Here is a 7,849-nt window from a genome sequence, read left to right on the forward strand (position 1 = left end):
CGAAGAAACAAGAGGGAGCCAGAACTCAGAGAAAGTTATAAAGAATGAAGATGCTTCCTTGTCTCTGAACTTGCACAATCATAGACTCAAAGGAAAAGGAATGAAAAAGAAGAGCCAGTTGGCTAACCGGCAGCAGCAGTAAATGATTCAGAAGTAAAATCCATGACAACCTGAGGGTCAATGCTCCAAATGAAACAATTTGAATCAAGGAGGGACATTTTCATCTTGAATAGAAAACACGACAAATAAATCTTTAACTTGCTCAGTGTTTTCCTCCTGAGATAGAAGTTATTCACATTAGGACATTAAATGTTTTTTTATACCAATTCGCCATTTCTTCCACCGAAGAGATGGTAGCTTTTTAAAAAAGGTTTATTGGAAAAAAATAACCTAACACCTTAGAGATTTTTTCAACACTTGAGGGGTCAGAATGAGTGCTGTTTTAATTACTTTGTATGTTTTCCCTGATGGATGCTAAATACTCATATAATCAAGAAAAATGCATTTTTTCCTTGGGAGAAGTGCTCTCTAAGCAATGATGGATAGTACTAGGTGTAACATGCTCTGCAAGTGTTGCCATGGTAAGATTTTCTGGCTCTCCCAACCCCCATCTTTCCATAAATAACAGTGCAAGAGTGTAGAAAACCTGAGTCAAAAAGATGTCTGGGGCTCGAGTAATTGCTTTGTGATTTATCATGCAGGAAAGTCACCAGGTTTTATGTTAAATGATCTTTTGTACTAAAATCCCCCCACCTTTTTTTGCCCTGATTTTCAACAGTAGGTAGTTTCAAACATCACCAACACATACTGGCAGGTTCGCATTGATTTGTTGAATCAGTAACAGTGGTGGGTGTGATGGAAAGATATGTGTGTCTGTGTCTATCTGTGTCTGTGTATGTGTATCTGCATATGTGTATCAAGGGAGAAAGGGCATGGAGATAGTGGGGAAAATAGGGACTTAGCCAGTAATGATTGGGAGTAATGTTAGCATTGATATTTATACATGCCTAAAGTATAAATATAAAATTTCTTTTTAATCATGTTACTCCAAAATAATCATAACTTAAACATTTTGCTGTAGGTTACTCCTCCCTGTAAATAACTATTCTATTCTCATTATATTCAATTTATTAATTATCCAATTTTTGCTGTGGATGTCAGGCATGCTTTTGGTTTTCTTCTAGGGTGGAAAACTTGATTATAGTTTTGAATATATTTTCATGGATAAATTTTGAAGTGGAATATCTGGCGATGGCCTTAATCCTCCTCTGTTAAAACAGCCTTTAGGTGTTTTGATTGTTTTCTTGGGTTTTGTTAATGAATACTTGAGTGCATACTGTATATGAATTCAGGAGGTTCTGGGAAATTAGGTAATTAGAATATAGCTCCTATCTTCCATGGATTAAGGGGTTCTTCTAACTTGATTTCAGAGCATTAGTCTGGTGTTCAGAAGGTTTAGTTTGCAGGCAGGAGAGATGGTATTATATTTTTAATTTTAAATACTTTATTTAAACATCATGGTTACAAGGTTGTTCATAATGCAGCTTTATTTTTCTTCACAGTTACAGAGTTGTTCATGATTGAGTTTTTTGGGTTTTTTTTTTTTTTTTGGTTTTTTTTTTTTTTTGGTTTTTGGGTCACACCCGGCAGTGCTCAGGGGTTACTCCTGGCTGTCTGCTCAGAAATAGCTCCTGGCAGGCACAGGGGACCATATGGGACACCGGGATTCGAACCAACCACCTTTGGTCCTGGATTGGCTGCTTGCAAGGCAAACACCGCTGTGCTATCTCTCCGGGCCCCATGATTGAATTTCAGTCATACAATGTACAACACCCTTAACCAGTGCACATTTCCAACCACCAAATCCCAATTTTCCCTCCTACTCTTGATCCTGCCTGCCTCTGGAATAGGCATATTTCTTCTCTCTCTGTCTTTCCCTCTCCTTTTTTCCCCACTTAGGTACTGTGATGTGCAATATTTTTGCTGAAGGTGTATCACTTTATCTGCTTCCAGCATCCAGTTCTTGTCCAGAGAAAGTCATCATTTACAACTGTATTTTGGGGACATATGATTCAGTGTACTGAATTCAGTGTTCTGAGCTACGCAGCCTGAATTCATAGATCTGGGTAACTTAGAAGAAGAAAAACCTCAACTGACATTCTTGTCCAAAGGCAGTGAAATTGGAAATCAATTCTCAGAGCTCCCAAGAGACCATAGCAACCACAAGGCTGATATCAGAGCAATCAGGAAAGGCCAGTGGCCACAATGATTCATCTTTCCCCAAGAGGCGCCTGCTGTCTTTTTCAGTCAGAGTAGTTCTGGGGTTCTCCTCAATTCTTTCTTTTTCAACCTGTTTCTCTGACTGGCAGTGCAATTATTGAACTGGATTGACAAAATATCTACCAGTGCAATGTTTGATCCTCACATTCACATTGTCTATTCAAAATCCTGGCTTACAAGGGGTCAACTGAATGTCCAAGTTCAAGGAAGTGATTAGAATAGAACTATCTGTCAAAACTAGGGCATGCAAAATTATTAGTACATAACCTTTAACAAATGATTTTATTTCACTTTCAGGAAATAGAAAAAAAGCTATTCAGTACATCAAATCTATGATGAAGTAAAGTCATGATCAATAAATTTTAGGAAAAAATAGATTCATCTACATAAAAGTACTGTAGTACATCCAAGTGGTTTATTACACTTTTGTTAGAGAAGGCTAGCTGCTGTAACAAATAACTTGAGTCTAAGAGGCATCATACAATCAAGGTTTTTTATGCAAGTCAGTCCAGACTAAGTTGGCCCATAATTGCTCTGAAAAATATTGGGTTCATTCTTTCCAACGTATTCCAATATCATTTGAATGTGGTAGGGAAATGTAGTAATATCTAGAGGTTGAAGGATTATCTAATAAGTCTTAGAGACTGTCTAGAAATGTTATTTCTAATACAGTCCACATTCTTATGGACAAATGATATGTCGCAGGGTTCCTCAAACTTTTTAAACAGGGGGCCAGTTCACTGTCCCTCAGACCATTGGAGGGTCTGACTATAATAAAAACAAAACTTATGAACGAATTCTTATGCACACTGCATATATCTTATTTTGCAATGAAGAAACAAAACGGATACAAATACAATATGTGGCCCGCAGGCCATAGCTTGAGGACCACTGTAAGGTAACTACTTTACTAGATAAACTTCAGTATCTTTTTATTACTTTTATTTATTTTTTTGGTGTCCGTGATGCTTGGGGGTTACTCCTGGCTATGCATTCAAAAATCGCCCCTGGCTTGGGGGACCATATGAGATGTTGGGGATCAAGTCCATCCATGTCCATCCTTAGTCAACTGCTTGCAAGGCAAATGCCCTACCTCTGCACTATCGCTCAGGCCCCAAACTTCAGGATCTTAAATGTGTGTGTGTGTGTGAGAGAGAGGGGGGGGGAGGGAGGGAGAGAGAAAAGAAAGAGAGGGAGGAGACAGAGAAAGAAAGAGGGAGATAGAAAGAGACAGACAGAGACAGAGAGAGAAAGAGAGCCAGATTATCCTTCATTTCTCTTTAAGTAGTTTTCAACCTTGGCTGTCTGTAAGAATCATCTATGGAGGGGCCGAACACATAGCACAGCGGTAGGGCGTTTGCTTTGCACATGGTTGCCTAGGACAGACCTGGGTTCGATTCCCAGTGTCCCATATGGCCCCAAGAGCCAGGAGGGATTGCTGAGTGCATAGGCAGGAGTAATCCCTGGGCATCACCAGTGTGACCCCAAAACCAATAACCAAACAAAAAGAATCATCTGTGGAACTTGATGAAAATCCTAAAGCACAAGCTGCAAGCCACAGTCTAATGAAATAAACCCTGTTTTTCTTGGTATGAGAACAACCTACTAAGAGCATTTAAAGTTTATTGTGACTTAGATGTACAGCCACATGAATAATCACTGCCCCAGTGTATCTCAATAATTGAGAATGTTTTTTCATTTTATTTTGGTATCTCCACCTTTTACAACTCTGTCCCTTTCCTTGTAAAATATAGCATTGTCCTTTTTAATATTTTACATCATTCTAATTTGTATGCCAGGGATTAACTATATTAATCACTAAATACATTATGAAATATTATATTAAATATACTAAATATTAATCATTAAGTATATTAATAATAATTAAATTAAATACTTAATTTAATTAAATTAAACTTAAGATGAGGAGAAAAAGTAGAAGTGAGAAATACAAAACAGCTCTGAATAAAAAATTAAAACAAAACAAAAAGACCATTTGGTCCTGTAATCACATAATGCTAAAAGAGTAAAAGCAAAGGAACTGGTGACTAAGACTGAGAGATGATTTTGAAGAGGTCTGATGGCTTAGATGAAGTTAGCAAGGTTGGAGAGGAGTGGATGCCTTGTAAGAATACTTGGGGCTAGGAAGAGTTCACAGGAAGTTGTTTATTTTTTTCCATCAAAACCTTGCATTGTTATAAATCTCAACCTTGCCATAGGCACGTTCTACATTGTCTGTTGGACTCAATGGCCCTTTATGTAGGAGAAGGAAATCTATCTCTAAGGAAATGAGAAGATTAATAGGAGAACATATATAGTCACAGTCATTCAAGAGAGTTCACATTCCCTCATATCCCTTCTTTAGTTTTTATTTGAAAAAAATAATAAACCTGGCGGAAGAGTCAGGGATGTGACTGCTTGGCTTAAATTTTGTCTTGCATTTATGAAGTTCTGGACTTGACTTCCAATACCACCTAGTCCCCTGAACACTAATAAACACCACAGAGTACAGACAGGTGGAGTTCAAGTACAAGTCACCAAATAAAGAAAAGACATAATAAACAGTGCAGAAATAACTATCACTTAACCACAGAGGTAAAATTGTCAGCAAGTAGAGATAAATCTTTTCTCTACCCACCCAGAGAGAATATCTTTTCTTTATCTTCATTTAAATATGTTGAATCCAAATTATATATTGTGTATTAGTATATAGTATATATATGTGTATATAAACAATATATTTGTATATATTGATTTTAGAGCCACAAATGGCCATGTTCAGGGGTTATTACTGGGAATTACTACTCCTCACAGACTCAGACCATATTGGATGGTGGGTATCCAACCTGGTGTAGCCATTTGCAAGGCAAGTGCACTGCCCTCTGTGGTATTACTCTGGCCCAGCAATCTCATATTTTAAATTGTGCTTACATTCTGAGAGGTTTTAAATCATTTAATGCATTTTTAATCCTGCAGAATAATCATATTTACTCTAAGTAGATTAAATCTAAAATAGTTCAATTATGTTGTCCTAATAAAAGCTCCTCTCTGGTAACTCCTTTGGTGTGCAAGAAAACCTATATTTCTTTTTAGTCATGTCTGTTGATATGGTTTTCGTGATCATTTCTGTCCTTTGACATTTAGTTAGAATATGATGAGACATAATGTCAGGTGAAGGAAGAAACTGTTCTTTAGTTTTCTCTGCTATTTCAGGCATTCAAATTGTACAGGGTTATGTTTTATAGTCACTTTCCCATTTTAATCTTCCTTCACACTATTTAAAGCCCCTCCCTCTATTGAGGGATTTCCTCCAATAACTCATTAGGACCTCAACCTAAATCAAACTCTCAGACAAATGAAACTTAGCAAATATGTAACAGTAACCTGACACTATTTTTCCCTCAATAAACACATAAAATTTCCATGTTATTAGGAACGAGGAAAACTTATAAATAATGGGCAAGAAGTTAATCATAATAAAAGTACTGATAATTTATGCCTTACATTTACTCCCACTGAGATGTCTTCTGAGAAATTTGTTTTCCTCTAAAACAGAGACAGAGAGACAGCCCAGAGAGAACATTGGTAACTAGTCAAAGGGATTACTGTCAATATTTTTTAATCAATATGGAAGTTCTGATAGATGGAGAAATCACCAAAACATGTGTTAAGGTTAATAATAATTTTTTCACACTTGGTGAGGTTTCAAATCTAGTTTGGTGGCTTTTAAAGTTCTCCTTATACCTGAACTCTGGAGCCAGCTAGATCCAGGAGAAAGACTCCTTTGAAATTAAAGGATTCTACATACAGCATGTTCAACTCCCTTCCTCTGAGACTAGAAAAAAATACATTCAGTTCTCAAGGCCTTTTAAAAGGTTCTATAAAGGGGATAAAAACAGATAAAAAGAGTACAGTTTCCTACCTATATAAATTAATATATATATATATATATATATATATATATATATATATATATATATATATATTCATGTGGGCCCTGAGAAATTCAGCAGCTGATGGTCTTGACAAAGAAATCACTTCGCTCAGACCTATTTCCTCTGCCTTAATGACCTGGCTCAAGTGTTAAAGAGGTTCAATGTCATTTGACTATTTTATCTCATTCGTTATATATTCATCTAACTTCATATTTGTTGAGAAGCTATAGCGGACAAAAGCTCATTTGACTTTTCCTTAGGAGCTGCAAATATTACTGGCAGTCTGGGTTCTCAAATTTGTGATTTCAGGTGTTAAAAACTAAAAGAATTATAATAGCCATGTAGGAATAGTAGCAACAGTAGTAGTAGATAATTGTAAAGGAAGTAGTACTAGTGTCAGCAGCAGCAGTTTCTGTAGTAATAGTGGAAATAGCAACAGAAACATCTACATAAACAATAACTGCAAGTGCTATAATCATAGGGGAGAGCAATAGATTGACTTCATCAACTATGTCTACCAAAGTTGTCGATGACACTTTGGGGAGTTGTTTGTCCCTATTCTTCAGCATAACTTTCCTCTAAACTGGTCGTTTATGTGTATGTCCTTAACAGCTATTTGAAACAATTTCATATAAGAGATCATTTTCTTTCTGAATAAGTTCAACATTAATTCCAGGTCTCTTTCTCATCACCCTCGACTGAGTTACATGCCAACCTCTGAATTAATCCTGAAAGTAGGGATATAGCACCTTATCACTTTCACAAGGTCTTCTACATATTTGATGATAAGTCAATGAGAGTAAAGTAAGAAAGAAGCATCCAAAAGAAAAGACATGAGTTGAAGCAGAGTTGAAGTTCAGAATGAAGCAGAAAACTACATATACATAGAAGAGCACTTTTTGTGGACCCTGTGGTGCTGGATTTTGATAGAGAAGAAAAAGGGGGACATATACTTTAGCTAGATTATTCAGTATGAATATGATGGGTAATTTTATATGTCAGTTTGATTGATCCAATGAAATGTCCTGATTTCCTTTTTATTCCAGGGGAGAGAATGAATGCAGCCCCCACTACCACAAATTATGTGGTTGAGTTTCCCATATTTGGAAAAATCACAGGGGTCAGCATATCTTGAGTGCAATGGATGAGGCTCACCTTGGGGAAACCACCTTCATGATCATGGTATCTCCCCTGCCAGGTAAGTATGAAATGTCCTGATTTCTTGATCATATGTATTATACCTGTGAGGGTATTAATGGGAGAGATTAGAATTTGTATCATGTGACTAAGAACTGTCTGACTAATGGGAATGGGCACAACGTAACTCATTGAGGAAATGGAACAGAAAGATGAAGGAAGAATTCACTCTTTCTGAGCTAGAAAAACATTTTTTCCTGCCCTCAGTTATTGATACTTCTTTTTCTCTAGTCTTTGACTCAAGACTTAATCACAGCACCGGTTTTCTTCTTTTCTAACTTGCAGACAACAGACGGTGGGACTTTTTTACCTCTATAATTTGCACATAAAAATTTCTATAATAAATCTCCTTGTATCAGTTTTGGTTCTTTGGAGAATACAGATACAATAAGTAAAGATATAGGCATAGAAAAGTTAGCTTGTAGCATAGATTACAA

At 36.6% G+C, this 7,849-nt stretch overlaps 1 non-coding gene across 1 annotated transcript; it reads right to left on the reverse strand.

Moving 5' to 3' along the window:
- Positions 1-7,258: 7,258 nt before the first annotated feature.
- On the reverse strand, positions 7,259-7,421 carry LOC126032735 (U1 spliceosomal RNA). Its single transcript, XR_007503953.1, has one exon. It is a non-coding gene; the product is annotated as a U1 spliceosomal RNA (small nuclear RNA).
- Between the last annotated feature and the right edge of the window lie 428 nt (positions 7,422-7,849).

The sequence above is a fragment of the Suncus etruscus genome, chromosome 16 (genome assembly GCF_024139225.1).
Source record: "Suncus etruscus isolate mSunEtr1 chromosome 16, mSunEtr1.pri.cur, whole genome shotgun sequence".
In the NCBI taxonomy this organism is placed as follows: Eukaryota; Metazoa; Chordata; class Mammalia; order Eulipotyphla; family Soricidae; genus Suncus; species Suncus etruscus.